This window comes from Rhinoraja longicauda, chromosome 18 (genome assembly GCF_053455715.1).
Source record: "Rhinoraja longicauda isolate Sanriku21f chromosome 18, sRhiLon1.1, whole genome shotgun sequence".
Lineage (NCBI taxonomy): Eukaryota > Metazoa > Chordata > Chondrichthyes > Rajiformes > Arhynchobatidae > Rhinoraja > Rhinoraja longicauda.
In genome coordinates, this window is record NC_135970.1 from 11,462,439 (window position 1) to 11,481,052 (window position 18,614).

Here is an 18,614-nt window from a genome sequence, read left to right on the forward strand (position 1 = left end):
TTTAGCAGGCAAAGGTCAGTTAGTGCAAGTGGGGTGAGAGAGAGTTGAAGGGAGGATCTTAATGGTGACCCTGCAGAGAAACATTACAGCATAAAGAGACATTGATCGGTTAGTCCTTTGTTGGTCTGACAGCATAATTTATTTATTCACCCATCCAATAAATTACGAAGAAACGGCTCTTAATTTAGACAAGCACAATCTGTCATTACTTTGACAATGACAAACACTCGCAAAATTTTAGCTCGGGCAAAGTTTTCACTTTGGTGTCTTTTCCTTACACCCCCATCATTGATTATCTGTGTTCCAACAGGGTGGGGTTTAAGGTATGTGGGGCATCACTTGGGGATTTTGTGATGAAAAGATTCAGCACCAGCTGTCTCCTAACTGCTTCTGCCACTTGTGCCATGCTAGATAAGAGTATGGAAGATCAATGAGCATCTGCCAGGTTTTGCAACAACCTCCCCTGCTGGCTCAAGGCTCTGTCCTCTTGTCGAGCAATGTCCTGTAAAGTATAACAGCAATGAGAATTCCTGCCTCATTAGCAGGAATTAGCGGGTTCTGCATATTCCCACCGCAGCAGTCCAAGAGCTGGATGTGTGACTAATTGCTCCCTTAACTAGTTGTTGCACTTCTCATGGGGTAGATCATCTATGAGAATCATGTGATTAGTCAAGGCTGCTGCTGGTAGCCCTTGGTTCCCAGAATCTATCCCCCTCTCTGCCTCAATGTACCAAGGGTGTCATACAGTTTAGTTTAGTTTAGATTAGCAAAACAGCACAGAAACAGGCCCTTCGGCCCACCAAGACTGCACCAACCAGCGATCCCCGCACACTACCATTATTTACAATTTTAACGGAGCCAGTTAATCTACAAACCTGTATGTCTTTGGAGTGTTCAAAGGAAACCGGGGCACCTGGAGAAAACCAATGCAGGTCATGGGGAAAATGTACGAACTCTGTACAAACAGCACCCGTGGCCAGGATCGAACCCGGGTCTCTGGCGCCGTAAGGCAGTAACTCTACCGCTGTGCCACCATTCCAAGATTTGAAGTACAAAAGATATCCTGTGCACTTCCATGGCGGACCCCACAGGCTGAAAGGACTCATAGATGGGCATCACAGGGCACTGTCACAGTCACAGACTGGCACGCTTGTGGCTGAAGGAAAATGACTTGCTGTCTGGTGCCTTTATGGTAATGTGGCTGGCAACTACTGCTCTGGTCATGATGGGGGACTACAACAATGGGATGGAAAGTGGAGGCCCACTCACACTGATGGTGTGAGGACATATTCAAGTCAACCTGGACAATTGGGGACATGACTTGTGTAATGTCTGCCCAAATGGGAGACTGTGCACACATTGCCATCCCACATACACCTGGAACGATGAACAGAATTTCAACTCCATGGCAATTGTCGATGTTGAGTGTAATTTTGACCATTAGCCACACGCTGTCCTTAAAGACACCAATACCAGTGACAATCCCTGGAGTCTTTATATGCAGGTCACCTGTGAAGATTTCCATTGAATAACTCAGTGGCTTAGCTGATCATCTGGTCGATGGTGTCCAAGTCTTACCTACTTGCTCCACGCACACGAAAGGTGAATGTACTACTTTATATTGGAAAAGATCACCAGGTGAAAACCAGCAGAGAGAAGCCAAGCAGTGAGCCACCAAATTAGCCATGAAACAAAAATTCTCGATCTGCATGCTTAAAGTCTTAGAGTCATACATCGTGGAAACAGGCACTTCGGCCCAACCTGCCCACGCCGACCAACATACCCCATCTACACTAGATATATGCAGAAAGCTGGATTAACTCATTTGGACAGGCAGCATCTCTGGAGAGAAGGAATGAGTGACTTTTGGGTTGAGACTCTTCTTCAGACCCAAGACCAGTCTGAAGAAGGATCTCGGCCCGAAACGTCACCCATTCCTTCTCTCCAGAGATGCTGCCTGTCCCTCTGAGTTACTCCAGCTTTTTGTGTCTATCTTCGGGTTAAACCAGCATCTACTGTTCCTTCCTACACAGACTACATCCACACTAGTCCCACCAGACTGCTTTTGGCCCGTATTCCTCTAAACCTATCTTATCCATGTACCTGTCTAAATGTTTCTTAAACACTACAATAAGAAATCAGCCTCAACTACCTGCCTCAACTACCTCCTCTGACAGATTATTTCATACACCCACCAACCTTTGTGTCAAAAAGGTTATCCCTCAGGTTCCCATTAAATCTTCCCACCCTAACCTTAAACCTATGACCTCTGGCTCTCAATTCCCTTACTCTGGGCAAAAGTAAGTAAGTAAAAGTAAATCTGTGGATTTACCCGATCTATTCCTCGCATGCATTTGTACATCTCTCTCAGATCACCCCTGTCTTCTGCTCTTCAAGAAATAGACCCCTAGCCTGCTCAACCACGGGCGGCACGGTGGCGCAGCAATAGAGTTGCTGCCTTACAGCGAATGCAGCGCCGGAGACTCAGGTTCGATCCTGACTACGGGCGCCGTCTGTACGGAGTTTGTACGTTCTCCCCGTGGCCTGCATGGGTTTTCTCCGAGATCTTTGTTTTTCTCCCACACTCCAAAGACGTACAGGTATGTAGGTTAAGTGGCTGGGCAAATGTAAAAAATGTCCCTAGTGGGTGTAGGATAGTGTTAATGTGCAGGGATCGCTGAGCGGCGTGGACCCGTTGGGCCGAAGGGCCTGTTTCTGCGCTGTATCTCTAAATCTAAAAAAAAATTCCTGTAGCTCAGTCCCTCGAATCCTGGCAACATCCTGGTAAATTCTCTCTGAACCCTTCATGCTGGACATCTTTCCTAGAACATGGTGAACAAAACTGAACACAATACTCTTTACTCACACTTTAAATTTTTGCTATATAAAAAAATATGTAGATTTGATTGAAATTGTTACTTCATGGCTGTCTGATAGGTTTAGTCAGTTGGTCACTGAAGGCACCATTTATTCCATGAACGTTCTCAAACCCTCATGGTCTCCACAGGTTGATCCTTATGTTTTAAGGCTTGGTCACCTGCTAATTCATCATCTGCATCACAGATATGTAATCTGGCTAAATATTCACAAATCAAGGCAGCTTTGATGTAAATGCAGTTTATCTACGGGTGTGTAGGGAGAGTGGACGAGAAAGTGGAATAACATGGAACTAGTTTAGTTGAACGGTTGATGGTCACAATGGACTCGGTGGGCCGAAGGGCCTGTTGCCATGCTGAAGCTCTAACCTTTAAAGTCTAGACACACGGTTTCACCACCATTTCTGAAATTTGAAAAAAATCTTGAAACCTTGTAAACCAAAGACTCCTCACCATATGTGTAGATTGCAATTGGCATTGAATACAGACAGATGCACTTAAATATCCTTAGAAAAGGGAACAGAGCTGTTTTACTGAAGGAAATGTTCTGGCATTCAACAATATAGACGAAAATCAATCAGGCTACATAAAAAGCATGTCTGCAGTTGCCTTCAGGAATTCTGTAACAGACATTTGCTGAACTTAAAACATAATTTGTTGTTTTCAAGGACTGTTGGTGGGAGCAGTTTGTACTGAAGCTGGAGCAGTTTGTATTGAAGGTTGCATTGTCACCGGGTAATTCACTGTGGTAGCTTGCAGCTGTGGTTCTTGGCAGACTGCAGAGCAGACGTTCAGGTTGAAGCTTGTGTCCAGCCCCCCCAAACCTGCATTGGGTTGCCAGAATCATTGTTGCGAGGTTCATGGATGTTCAGCATAGAAGATCAACCCCCATTGTCCCACAAATTATTTCCTCCCTTGGGTTCTCAAGCTCTTTGCCTTCATATTTGATGATCACAGCCCTCTATTCTCCCATCCCCATCTGTCTCAAATGAGCATTTCTACAAGATGCTCGACCGCGGGACTTTTCATCGCCCGGCACGGCTCGGCCGCGGGACCTTCTATCTCCTTGCGGGGGCTGCGTGAGTCGGGAGCCTCGGTCGCCTCGGCAGAAGTCGAACTATCTGTCAGTGGGAGAAGCATGGGGGAAGAGAGAATAAATTTTCTTGTCTTCCATCACAGTGAGGGGGTGTCTGGAGGAGTCTTGTGTGTCTTGTGTCTTTTACTCTGTACTGTTGTGGCTGCGTGGCAAATGATTTTCGTTCAATTCATTTTGAATGACAATAAAGATAATTCAGATTCAGATGGTATCCTGGTTTGTTATCTAAGGCGCTACATAATATCACCATGCACTTTCCCCCATTCTCCTCGGCAACAGGCTGGGACTTGCCTGGACCACGCACCGCTCATAGGAACTGGAGCGTGGACTGTGAAAATGGCGGCAAAACATGGCGCCCCTTGCATGCGGGCTCAGTAGACTATTTCTGTACACTTGCTAATCGAAGATCCAGGATATGGCAATACTCTACAGGACTGTTTGTCAAGAAAATAATTTCATTGTGTTAGCATTTTGCACTTGTGATAATAAAAGCACCGCTGAACCATTGAAAGGTTGCCTATCCTTTCCCTCCTCAGATGCAGTCTGACCTGCTGAGTCCCTCCAGCACTTTGTGTTTTGCTCAAGATTCCAGCACCTGCAGTTCCTAGTTTCAGCATTGCAATCAGTTTGTTTGCCAACCCCCTCAATATGCAGAGCTATGAAAATAAACACCTCAGCTTTCCCAACCTCCACTGATCCGAAGATCCGAAACCATTTCTGGTAACTTGCCATTGCTATAGGGCAGCATGGTGGCGCGGTGGTAGAGTTGCTGCCTTACGGCGCTTTTAGCACTAGAGACCCGGGTTCGATCCTGATTGCGGGTGCTGTTTGTACGGAGTTTGTGCGTTCTCCCCGTGACCACGTACCTTTCCTCCGAGATCTTCGGTTTCCTCCCACACTACAAAGATGTACACGTTTGAGGGTTAATTGGCTTTCTATAAATGTAAATTGTCCCCAGTGTGTGTAGGATAATGTAAGTGTGCGGGGATCGCTGGTCGGTGCGGACTCGGTGGGCTGTATCTCTAAACTTAACTAAACCAAAATCTATGAAGTCAGAGAAAGTTGTGTTTCTTTTGTTTCAATGATGCTGGGAAGAGCAAGAGCAGAATGTGGGATCAGAAAAGGACTTAATTCCAAAGAAATTTCAATTTACATCAGTACCACCATATCTGCGGTACACTCATTAAATTGCTGATGGCAGAATGCTTGTTGGGAAATAATTTATTTGTGATGTCAGTTTTCTTTTCATTTGCCTTGTCACTGAAGTAGTATTTCTTTGAAAAGAACCTGATCAGATGTGACAGATTTTGCCTGAAATAATACACACACATGAACAGGTTTGATTGGCACCAGAATATTTAAATTTATATTATATCAATGCACCCATTTTGAAAGTCATGAGGGCGCACTTCCTGAAAACATTGATTTGGCTGCAAAATATTGTGCACACTTACACAGTGCACCCATGATCTGTCGGTGGAGGTTTGTATGGACTTAACAATATGTTACAGTGGAAGCTAGTCTGATCGCAAAGAGATGCAGATGGAGATGGAATTTCAACCAGGAATGAGGTTACTAGTAATTCCCACAGAGGTAAGGCAGCATCTCTGGATAGAAGGAATGGGTGACATTTCGGGTCGAGACCTTTCTTCTCGACCCAAAACGTCACCCATTCCTTCTATCCAGAGATGCTGGCTGTCCCGCTGAGTTACTCCAGCATTTTCTGTCTATCTTCAGCACCTGCAGTTCCTTCCTTACAACATCCAGCAGCGGTAATCCTGACGAGACACTAATGTTTTAGATGAGAAGAAAATTAAATTAAAATAGTATAATTGTCTCATGTAAAACCTCAAGCAAGATCATTCGCTATATAAGCGTAATGAACTTAAAGGGAAATTAAAAAAGAAATCATCATGGGCTGGCACGGTGGCACAGTGGTAGAGTTGCTGCCTTACATGCTTACAAGCACCAGAGAGCCGGGTTCAAACCTGACCATGGGTGCTGTCTGTACGGAGTTTGTACGTTCTCCCTGTGACCTCCAAGATCTTCAGCTTCCTCCCACACTCCAAAGACATACAGGTTTGTAGGTTAATTGGCTTGGTATAAAATGTAAATTGTCCCTAGCATGTGTAGGATAGTGTTAATGTTCGGGGATCGCTGGTCAGTGAGGACTTGGTGGGCCAAAGGGTCTGTTTCCGTGCTGTAGCTCTAAACAAAACTAAAACTAACTATATATCACCAGGTTTTGATTAGAGTGCAGACCCATCCACCTCTAACATTTTCCGAGGACGCCGTGCAGACCATCTGGTGAAGGGTGAAGCCCTCAGGTTGAATGGCACAGTCAGGTATGTCAGAGGTGAGTCAGAGCACAGTCAGGTGTGTCAGAGGTGAGTCAGAGCACGCGGCAGGCAGTCTCTTAGTTCCTTAAGGTAGGTTAGTCCGGCTTTAAGTTCATCCAGCTTGTTCTCTATAACCTGCACATTAGTATTGCTGAAGAGAGGGGCACTGGAAACCACATTGTTTCAGTCTCACCTGCAGGCATCCTTTGAAGTTGTTTCACAGTGGAGCAGTAAAATGGAGTTCATTGAGAGACACAAGGAACTCGAGATGCTGGAATCTTGATCCCGACCCGACACGTTGCCTAGCCATGTCCTGCAGAGATGCTGCCTGACCCGCCGAGTCCTCCAGCACCTCGTGTATTTATAGGCTCGGGTTTCCCTCGACTGTTGCCACTGACAGGAAGACCTTCAACCATGCGTTTCAGCCTGCACTGTTCCCCACCTGGTGGTCATGCTGACCTTCAATCTACTCACTGCAGAATTGTCCAAGTGATCACTGAAGATCACTGTCTGCTGCATCAGACCGGTTGCCCAAGGCACTGTGTTTCGTGAACAGCTGGCATCTTGAGCACTGGGATTTATCTGCAAGCAAACAAGCATTGGCTGCCTTCACATGCTCATGGGGGGCCTCATCACTAACATCAAATTCAGCATGAAGAGGGAAGGTTTTCACTCCCTTGTTATGTACGTTATTGTGAACCGTAAGCAGAATTTCCTCATGGTGACACCAGGGGCTCCGACAGAAAGTATCAATTCACTGGCCAACTCCACATTGTCTATTCTTCAGGATCTCCCCTCTCCGTGGGAGACGGATATAGGTGAAGAAACATCAATGATGAATGATTAATCTGTGTAGGAAGCATGATAAAACAATGATCATCCTCAACAAGAGTCTCATGAGTTACCTTTAATGTTCACTGGAATTACAGTTCAGTTTATTGTCACGTGTACCGAGGTATAGTGAAAAGCTTTTGCTGCTTGCTAACCAGTCAGCGGAAAGACAATACATAATTACAATCGAGCTATTTACAGTGTATAGATACATGATAAGGGAATAACGTTTAGAGCGAGGTAAAGCCAGCAAAGGACCAAGGATAGTCCGAGGGTCACCAATGAGGTAGACAAGGTACCATCACCAAGTTCCCTCTGTATCAATGTCCTGCAGATGCATTTGACCAAAAATTCAACTGAATCCCTATATGGATACTGTATCTATAAGAACAGTGACCTGTATTGGTCGATACGGTATCCATGTAGGGATCCAGTTGAATTTTTGGTCAAATACATCTGCTGGCTACCCAGTGATGGCTACCCAGAGGCTGGCAACCCAGCGATGAATGCCCCACTGCTTTGCATTGTAAATCCATTCTGTCATCCATGTCAGGACCAGTGGATTATGCAATACTTGCCTGGCTGAATAAAACTGTAATAAGAGGTCCAGGAACTCAAACTATCCAGGATAAAGGATAAAGCAACCTGCTTAATTGCCATCCCTTCAAATGTCAATCAATCCGCCACCAGCAAACAGTCGCTGGAGTGTTGAGCCAAGTACAAAATACTCACTCCGACTGTACCTCCGACTGTGGCGGCACGGTGGCGCAGCGGTAGAGTTGCTGCCTTACAGCGAATGCAGCGCCTGAGACTCAGGTTCGATCCTGACTACGGGCGCCGCCTGTACGGAGTTTGTACGTTCTCCCCGTGACCTGCGTAGGTTTTCTCCGAGATCTTCGGTTTCCTCCCACACTCCCAAGACGTACAGGTATGTAGGTTAATTGACTGGGTAAAATGTTTTTAAAAAATTGTCCCTAGTGTGTGTAGGATCGTGTTAATGTGCGGGGATCGCTGGGCGGCGCGGACTCGGTGGGCCGAAGGGCATGTTTCCGCGCTGTATCTCTAAATCTAAAAAAAAATCTAAAATCTACCTCCCGAAACTCTGAGCTCCACCACCAAGACGACAGGGACAGAAGGTGCATGGGTACATCCACATTGTGTCCATTTACCAGACACCCAGCATCATGACTCAGGAATATACAGCTGGTCTTCCCACCTCACCGGGTTGAAATGTTGAAATTGTCATCCGAGCAGAATTGTGGAATCACCTGCACCAGAAAGGTTGCTGTGGCTGAATTAGATGGCTCACTGATTCCTTCTCAAAGGCAATTGTGGTGGGAAGTAAATGGTGACTTTAAATGTCTACAACTTCTGAGCCCCAATTATCTGTTAAATTAGATGCTTCAATTGAATGTTTTTACAAAAAAAAAATAATGTTTCCATAAGTAAAGCATCATTTCATATAAGAATCATATTTGAAGAAGGGTCCTGACTCAAAATATAACCTGTCCACTCCACAGATGTTGGCTGACCTGCTGAGTTCATATCATATCATATCATATCATATATATACAGCCGGAAACAGGCCTTTTCGGCCCACCAAATCCGTGCCGCCCAACGATCCCCGTACATTAACACTATCCTACACCCACTAGGGACAATTTTTACATTTACCCAGCCAATTAACCTACATACCTGTACGTGTTTGGAGTGTGGGAGGAAACCGAAGATCTCGGAGAAAACCCACGCAGGTCACGGGGAGAACGTACAAACTCCTTACAGTGCAGCACCCGTAGTCAGGATCGAACCTGAGTCTCCGGCGCTGCATTCGCTGTAAAGCAGCAACTCTACCGCTGCGCCACCGTGCCGCCCTCCAGTTCCTCCAGCACTTTTTGCTATGCTCGAGATTGCAACATCTGCAGTTCCTTGTCTCTTGTTTTCTCCTTGTCTGTACTTCTCTAATATGAATAATGGAATTTTGGATCCTCTTTCTGTGTTTGAAAAGATTTGGTGATATTCTGGTTGTAGGTTGCTCTCTGATTGTAAATACCTCTCAGCATGAACACAGGGGTCCAAACTCATATTTAACAGCCCATTCACCACATATATAATTTCCCCGTGCTGAATCCTTGTGAATCTTTATTTAATCCTCTAAATTAAAATGATATTCCCACTTCAGTCATTCTACAAATTGTTCACTGAAATATTGAATAGAAATGGTCTTGATATTGAGAACTCTGAATAACTGATCAAAACCACATCCCAATCACAACGGGCCCTGAACACAGATTGTGTAATTTCAATTAGCTATCAATTCAGTGTAATAGCTGGCTTTTTATGCAAATAGCCAATTATATCATATTTTACCAAATGTTTTCAGAAGATTTACAACATCAACTGAACCATTTCAGTTGCTCCAAATGATCACATATTTCACTCAGTTGACTATTTCATAACAACTTTCATTCTATCACGTGAATTGCTTCCATCTGTTCTTTGAAGATTTTGAATTATCCAACACCCTTACATCCACTGTATCTAATCTAGACCTCCATGAGTTACTGCTTTTTAAAAAAAATCAATGGATGTCCATTTCTTGATGCATATCAGGAGTTTGGGAACCTAGGGACAATGATGGGATATATTCCAAGGGATAAATGGCTAATTCCTTAGGAAGATGTCTGACCATTCAATGGTATTCTCACCAATACATTGCCTGTCTCTATAATCTCCCAAGCAAACAAAAAAAGAGAGCTGCTGGACAAACGTAGCAGGTCAAGCACATCTGTAGTGGGTAATGGATGGTCAACATTTTAGGTTGAGACCCTTCATCTGGACTGAAAGAGTAGAGGGGGGATGGTCAGTATAAAGAGGTGAGGGGGAGGAATGGGGCCAGAGCTGACAAGTAGGTAGATGGATCCAGCCAAGGAGGGGTTGTTTGCCAGATGGAATCAGGTGGCGGGAGGGGTGGGGAGGTACGACAGATGCTGGGAGGGGACGTGGAACCAAGAAAGGGATGCAGATTATGAAATCTGATAAAGGGTGGGACCAAATATTGGGGGGAATGGTGGATGAAGTGGAACAGTGAGGGAGGGGATACAGAGCAGGAGTATCTGGTTGATTGCCAGATGGTTGTAAGTGGGGGAGGGGTAGGAAACTGGGTGATAGGGGGATGGTTTGGAAAGAAGGAGGTGTGTGAGAAAACCTGAGTAAATCAGACTCAAAGATAGTTACCTGAAATTGGAGAGTTAATGCCGTTGGTTTGTAGACATGTGAGACACATAGATTGGTAGACCGTCAGAACCTTTTCCTTGGTTGGAAATGTCCAACACTGGAGGGCATGGCTATAAAGTGAGAGGGGTAAAGTTTAGTGGAGATGTGTGGGACAGGTTTTTTACACAGAGAGTAGTGGGAGCCCAGGACATACTGTCAGGAGTGTTGGTGGAGGCAGATATAATAGTGGCATTTAAGAGGCTTTTAGAAAGGCTTTTAGAAAGGCACATGGAAGTGCAGGAAATGGAAGGATATGGATCATGCGGTCAAGGGATCAGTTTAACCTGGCATCATGTTCGGCACAAAAATTGTGGGCCGAAGGGCCCGTTCCAATGCTGTACTGTTCTATGTTCTATGTACTACTCCGGCAGATTATAGGTGCTGTACTTGTAGTTTGTGTTTGGCTTCCCCCTTGCAGTGGAGTAGACAGACAGGTCAGTGTGGAAGTGGGGAGGGGAATTAACATGCTTGCAACCGGGAGCACCAGATGGCCTTCTGTGGACTGAGTGAAGGGTCTCAGCAAGTCTCACCAATACAGAGGAGAAAATGTCGAGGGGTAAACTGATAGGATTGAGAAGGAGGATCTCTGGTTGGGAGACTAAGTTTGAGGGCAGAGTGTACAATTTACATCCAGGCCATTCATGATCTAGGTCAAAAACAAAGAGGATGGTAGAACTCTCATCTACAAATGGTGTTTATACCCAGGTAATAACAGGTTTGAGGATATGGCAGATACCTGGAGAAAGATTACAGACCAGCCAAGACCCCATCAAATGGCAGAATGTATTTGAAGCAATAATTCATATCATAAACTTATAAACTCAATAAATCTTCTACAGTTTTGTTTTACTGTTGCTCAGAAAAAGATGGTTTGTTTAATACAAGTCATTGGGACAGATAAGAATTGCAAATGGATGGATCCCAATGGATGCAAACCAGCCAGCACTAAAGCAGTCACTACTAAATGAATGCAAGTCACTTTTGTTGATAATGTTGCTGTAATGATGAAGTAGTAATGGTTAAATACAAGGAGGTAGATGAGGAGAAGGCGAGGTGCAGAAGGTTTTGGTTCAAAGATATGAGGGGCGCACTTTCTAGGCATTGCATGCAGTGGTACTGGTTTCTATGCACGCAAGGCATTTGTTCTGCAATCTCAACCTCCAAATGCTGGGAGATTGTATTGTATAATCTCAATCTCCCAGTACTGGGAGGTGGCAATCGGAGAGGTAATTACAGAGAGAAGATTGCATTGGGGAAGATGATGGGTGAGAGAAGGTTGAGGTCTGGGGGAGTTGACAGAGGAGAAGGAAATTAGGAGGACTGTTTAGCAGATTGGTGGTGCTGGGGGAATATGGTTATGATTCGGCAGTGGGGAGGGAATCGAAGGATTGGGGAGGAGGTTACATACCTTGTTTAGAGTAGGTGAATCGAGGTCCAGAGGACATAGGCTTAAGGTTTAAGAGAAGATGTAATAGGAATCTGAGGGGTAACCTTTTCACACAAAGGGTGGTATGTGTATGGAACAAGCTGCCAGAAGAGGTAGTTGAGGCTGGAACTATCCCAACATTTAAGAAACAGTTAGACAGGTACATGGATAGGACAGGTTTAGTGAGATATGGACCAAATGAGGCAGGTGGGACTAGTGTAGCTGGGACATGTTGGCCAGTGTGGGCAAGTTGGGCCGAAGGGCCTGTTTCCACACTGTATCACTTTATGACTATGACCAGATCAAGGGTGTGGGAGGTTATTAATCTTGGAGGATATCAGAAAGAATGGAGATCAATCCTGAAGGGGTAGGAAGGGCTGATATTATCATTCTAGATGTTAAAGCAGGTCCTTACCTTTATCAACAGCTTGAACTCTCAAAAGCTACCCAGGTATGAAAAGGTCCATTTGCAAATCCAGTATGAGACATGTTTACATCACATTTTTACAATAACAAAAGTACATGTACGAAGTCTGTTATGTTTTCTATATATATATTAAAGTATCTACCAAGTAACAGAATTAATAGGTCAATTTCTTTACTGGTTCATTTCACAAGTGCGAGGAGCAGAAATAGGTTATTCAGACCATCAAGTTTACTCTGTCATTCAATCGTGGCTGATCTATCTTTCCCTCTCAAGTCCATTCTCCTGCCTTCGCCCCATAACCCCTGACATCCTTATTAATCAAATATCTATCAATCTCCGCCTTAAAAATATCAATTGATGGCGTCCACAGCCGTCTGTGGCAATGAATTCCACAGATTCACCACCCTCTGACGAAAGAAATTCGTCTCCTTTCTAAAGGTACATCCTTTTGTTCTGAGGCTGTGGCCTCTGGTACTAGACTCTCACACTAGTGGAAATATCCTCTGCACATTCACTCTATCCAGGCATTTCACTATTCGGTAAGTTTCAATGAGGTCCCCCCGCCTCCCTCTAAACTCCAGTGAGTGCAGGCCCGGTGCCTTCAGATGCTCGTCATGCGTTAACGCAATCAATCCTGGAATCATTCTCTTAAATCTGTGATACAGATCATGGTTAACTTCTGTATCATTCTACAGGAGGTTTCTGCTAGCCCCGGCACCAAAGTCTTGCACTGCTGCTCCAGTTTATCACTTATCCTTGTACAGGCAATGAGGCACACAGTCACCACCATTAACTTTCAGTTCAGTATTATTCCAACGTTTACCAACACACAATCACAGTGCAATTACCAGAAGAAAATTTGATGCTATGTTGCTTTATCACCCTCTGCAAGGAAAGGTGGACAAAGCATTCAAACCTTCACCTTGAAGGGAGACTACACTGTTTATTTACTCTGCTCCTACAGGGTGACAGGAGACAGAAATCAGAATGGTATTAAAAAAACAGGAGATGTATTTGATGGCGACACTCATGAAGAAATGAGAAGAAGGTTAATTTACATCCGGCATCGAAAACACCAGTCTGTCAATTGTGACTTTTTAATTGAATAACTAATTAGATGAGTTGCCTAAGAGCAGCTGAGGTTACTATTCTAATTACAAATTGCAGCACACACTCTGATGTTCCTGCCATGGCCTGACCATTTATGTTTTTTCTCTTCAGCCAAACCGTAAATATAATTTGCAACTTTCTACACCCCACTGCATCCCCTGACAATGGGTGCTTGTATATTTTTGCAAGATGACTTTCCGATGATCTTCCGATGCTGTCCCCGTTTTTCCATCACTGTGCTTCCACAGAAATTGTACTCGCACTGAAAGCTCCACCAACTATTGTGACAGTGCGTCAATTCTCACCAATTAAAATGGTTGCACGCTTCAACAACCTTAGCTCTGGCACATATGAATAAATTCAGCAGTTTTCTTTTTAAATGGCACTTTGCATCTATTACTTCTGTCTTATGTATATTAAAATCAAACTTGGTCGAAAGGAAAATCCCTAGTTTATATACAGTAGTGCAGGTAAATATTACATGTGCAGAATTACATGGGGAGGTCAGGTTGAGAAGGATATGGGCCAAATGCAGGCAGGTGGGACCAGTGTGGATGGGACATGTTGCCCGGTGTGGGCAAGTTGGGCCAAAGGGTCTATTTCCATGCTGTAAGACTCTATGACTCTATATAGAAATTATGACATATAAGTAGTCCTTTCAACCCATCTAGTCCATGCTGTTATACATCCTCATGTTAGTAGTTACCCTAATAAATGAGCCCACCCTGCTCACTTTATCTCTCTACCCACAATAACTTAGGTAACCTGTTCTATAATGTTGACATGTCTCTAATATTGCATTGAAAAGCCTCTAACTTAGAAAAATAATTTCCCTATCTCTTCCATTGAATCCTTATATGGGACTCATTCACTTTCTCTCTATTTACTTCATCAATACACTAATTTAAAATGCATATCTAAATAAAAACTTAATTTCAACTGTGAGACACTTTAGTGCTGATTCTTTAATCAAAATGTATGGGCATCGCAGAGCTGAACATGTTACATACATTTCCAGATATTTCAATGTAATTTATGTTGGTGTGTAAGTGCTACTAAGTGAGATTGAAGGGTGATTTGATAGACCAGTTCAGTTCAATGGAGAATAACATTTCACTTTGCCTTAAAATTGATCAAGGTTTCCCATAAACTTTTATTCAACTGCAAAAATGCTTCACAAAATGAAATTCATTGGTGACTACAATAGACAATAGGTGCAGGAGTAGGCCATTCGGCTCTTCGAGCCAGCACTGCCATTCAATGTGATCATGGTTTATCATTCACAATCAGTACCCCATTCCTGCCTTCTCCCCATACCCCCTGACTCCACTATCTTTAAGAGCTCTATCTAGCTCTCTCTTGAAAGCATCCAGAGAATTGGCCTCCACTGCCTTCTGAGGCAGAGAATGCCATAGATTTACAACTCTCTGACTGAAACAGTTTTTCCTCATCTCAGTTCTAAATGGCCTACCCTTTATTCTTAAACTGTGGCCCTTGGTTCTGGACTCCCCCAACATTGGGAACATGATTCCTGCCTCTAATGTTTCCAATCCCTTAATAATCTTATATGTTTCAATAAGATCCCCTCTCATCCTTCTAAATTCCAGCGTATACAAGCCTAGTCGCTCCAGTCTTTCAACATACGACAGTCCCGCCATTCCGGGAATTAACTTAGTAAACCTACGCTGTACTCCCTCAATAGCAAGAATATCCTTCCTCAAATTTGGAGACCAAAACTGCACACAGTACTCCAGGTGCGGACTCACTAGGGCCCTGTACAACTGCGGAAGGATATTGTTGGAAACTACCCAGTCTTTGTTAATTCAGCTCAATAAATTTTTGTATAGCAGTGCTTTTTGGTCATTGTGAATTACGTGGCCTCCAAGCTAAAGCTGGTAAAAAGTTGCAGAAAGTAAATGTACTTTTAACAGAGACCTGAACTGTTTCATAACTGCAGTAGAGACCGTAAATAGTCTATCTTTCAATATAACCGTGGTCAATGTGGACACCTGGATTTGGTTCAAATCCAGGAACTAGGAATCCAGAATCCAGGAACTGAGGAACTAGGTAAGGATTTTTCTGACATTTTGAACATTCTACGATCATTTCTTCAGAGGTTGACTCCCTCCTGCTCTGATCTACGTGGATAATCCTTCGTTCTTTGGCCTGGTAATAGTCTTGACAGGCAAGCATCAACCTAATGGATAGGCCCACAACATCATAAATTCTCATCAAACTTTCCTTTCAGTGTGTGCTTTTCTCCTTATCAAGATAAGGTCTGATGTGCAGAGTCTGGAGCATTATTTATTTTGCTTTGCAGCTGCTTCCTGCCACCTGAAAGCAAACATTATCTGTATAATCATTGCCCTATTTTTCCCTCTGTAGCCCTGGGTTTCTTTGTCTGCTTTGCTTCTCACAGGAAACCACGTGGCTGAGTGGATTAGTGAATGTCCACAGATGATTCTCCAGGCTTCTTGAATGTGTGGCATGCATGGAATTGCTTTTCCATGACAGGGTAGATGTAGCGAGAGATCTACCAATAGCGAGAGAGTCTCGAACGAGGGGATCTACTGTGGCTACAAAATAAGGGGGCAGCGTATAAAACTGGGGACATGGGAATTTCCTCTTGCAGAGTGTAGTATGGTGAATCTCTGGAACTCTCTACCCTGAAGGTTATGGAAGCTGGGGCCCAAGTCCTTAGCTCCGTGAAAGTTGTAACATTGGTAGATAAAGTGGTAAAGAAGGCAAATGGTATTCCTGCCTTCATTGGTCAGGGCATTGAATATAAAAGTTAGGAAGTTATGTTGGAGCTTTATAAAACTTTGGCCTGATCACATTTGGACCATTCTATGCAGTCTTGGTTGCCCCATTTACAGGAAGGATGTGCAGGCTTTGAAGAGGGTGGTAAAGAGGTTTACCAGGATGCTGCCTTGAATGGAGGGTTGTTTAGTTTAGTTTAGTTTAGTTTAGTTTAGTTTAGTTTAGTTTAGTTTAGTTTAGTTTAGTTTAGTTTAGTATAGAGATACAATGTGGTAGTCAAAGAAGAATTTGGACAAAATGGTATTGTTTTCATTGGAACGTCAGAGGTTGAGAGAAGACCCAATAGGAGGTTATAAAATTATTAGAGACATAAATATGGTAGATAGTCAAAATCCTTCTCCCATTGTGGTAATATCAAATACTAGAGGACATAGCTTCAAGGTGAAATGGGGCATGTTTAAAGGAGATGTGCAGGGCATGTTTTTTTCCACAGAGAATGGTGAGTGCCTGTAAAGTGCTGCCAGGATTGGTAGCCGATACCATAGTGGCATGAAAGAGGCTTTTAGATAAGTACATGGATATGTAGGAATGGAGGGATATGGATTACATGCAGGCAGAGGGGATTAGTCTAACTTGGCACAGGTGTTGTGGGCCAAAGGGTCTGTTTCTGCTATACCATGCTCTATGATAAGATTGGCATTAAAAAACATGCTTGATGGTTAGCATGGACCTGGTGGGCTGAAGGGCCTGTATCCATGCAGTGTCTCTGAGAATCTATGATCTTGAACAAGCATAGTTCCCTTATTTCAAATAGGGTTGGTGGACTTTCCTTGGTCCGCCTGAGAAGCTGTCCACAACTGTAGCAAAGGGTCAAGGAGACATTGAGATAAGATTCAGGGATACTTAACCAGTCTGCTATGGACCTGTTTTAATTCTGGAAATAGGTGGGGTGACTTAAAGTTTCCTCTTGTCAACTCCTGCCAGGTTGAATATTTTAAGCCAGGGTTTGGACAGATAGATCAATGCTGGAGGCAGCGATAGAAACAGGCGTTTGACGAGCTTGAAAGCTAAGTGGAACTGATGGGTGTACTGTTAAAGAGAAAATGCAGCCAGACACAAAGGCAAATTAAAGAGATGGGTAGACAGGCCTTCCACAGAGGTCAGCAATCAGAGGTGTACGGATCCTGTAGTTGTTTCTTGTTCCCCAGTCTGTCGAACCAATGCAGCTTCAGCTGGCAGTGTCACAACTATTTGATGTTCTTCAAAATTGCCGGATATTGCAGAACATGCTTCTGCATCTGTCAACCTGCATAAACAACCTGCTGCCTTCACCCCAGTGACTAGACGTACAGAGCCTGATACCATGGTTGATATGGGTGTCAGTCCACGTCCCAACCTAGTTTATAGTCTTTACGTTTTAAGTGGCCCTGTTTGATATTAAAAATGAAACATAGAACACTTACCTCTTCCATTGCTTGAATTTATTGAAAGTGATATTTTTCTAAGCTGCAGATTCCTGTTCAGGGGATTCACTTTGCCAGGTTGTACATTAAAAAAAAGAATTAATGTCTGAGTGAATTTCTCTCTGTTTCAATTTGCTCCATCTGCAGGCAGTATTCTCAGGTTGGGAGTTTGAACTTGCTGCTTGTTTGTATTATATTTTTAATGCACACTGTTACCGCACCGGGTTATATTGATATGAACAAAATTACAATTATGAGTTTGAAAGGATGACATAAAATCACAATAACATACCATGTTGCCTTCATTCCCCACACACTGGTTGCCCTTTCTGTTACGGAGGCCCAATTTATTCATCAATTCCCAGTCGTAGAGAAGGTTAATGGCTCCAATGAAGGCCCTTTTGATAAAGGACCACTGTTTCTGTTCTATGGATGCTGCCTGACTTGCTAAGTATTCCCATCATTTTAATTTTTAATTTTTTAATTTCCAGCATTTGCAGTTTATTTGATTTTGGTATTATGGCCGCTGGCTAGCAAGCTAAGCAACCCACAGGAGGCTTCCTCCAGAGTGGTACTTCAGTGTGGAAGGCCAAGTGTGCTAGAGGTGGGTGAAGGACCAATGGAGATGTGTCATGGCTTGGCCCTGAATATACAATGGCAAGTGATTCACTTCACTTCCTGACATTGTAGTGACTTTCTACCATAGGTCAGGAGTGTGATGGAATATTACTCTCCACTTGCCAACTCCTACCCCACAAAGACAATACACAAGCCGCAGGATTGGTATCCCTCCACTTCTCTAGGCATTTATTTCTTCTATCAACAACATACTGTTGCTACAGTGTGTGCCATCAACAAACTGCATTGCAGTTACTTGTGCAGTGCACTCCAGCAACACCTGGCAGCCACGGTGGCGTGGCGGTAGAGTTGCTGCCTTGCAGTGCTTGCAACGCCAGAGACCTGGGTACGATCCCAACTACCGGTGCTGTCTGTACGGAGATTGTACGTTCTCC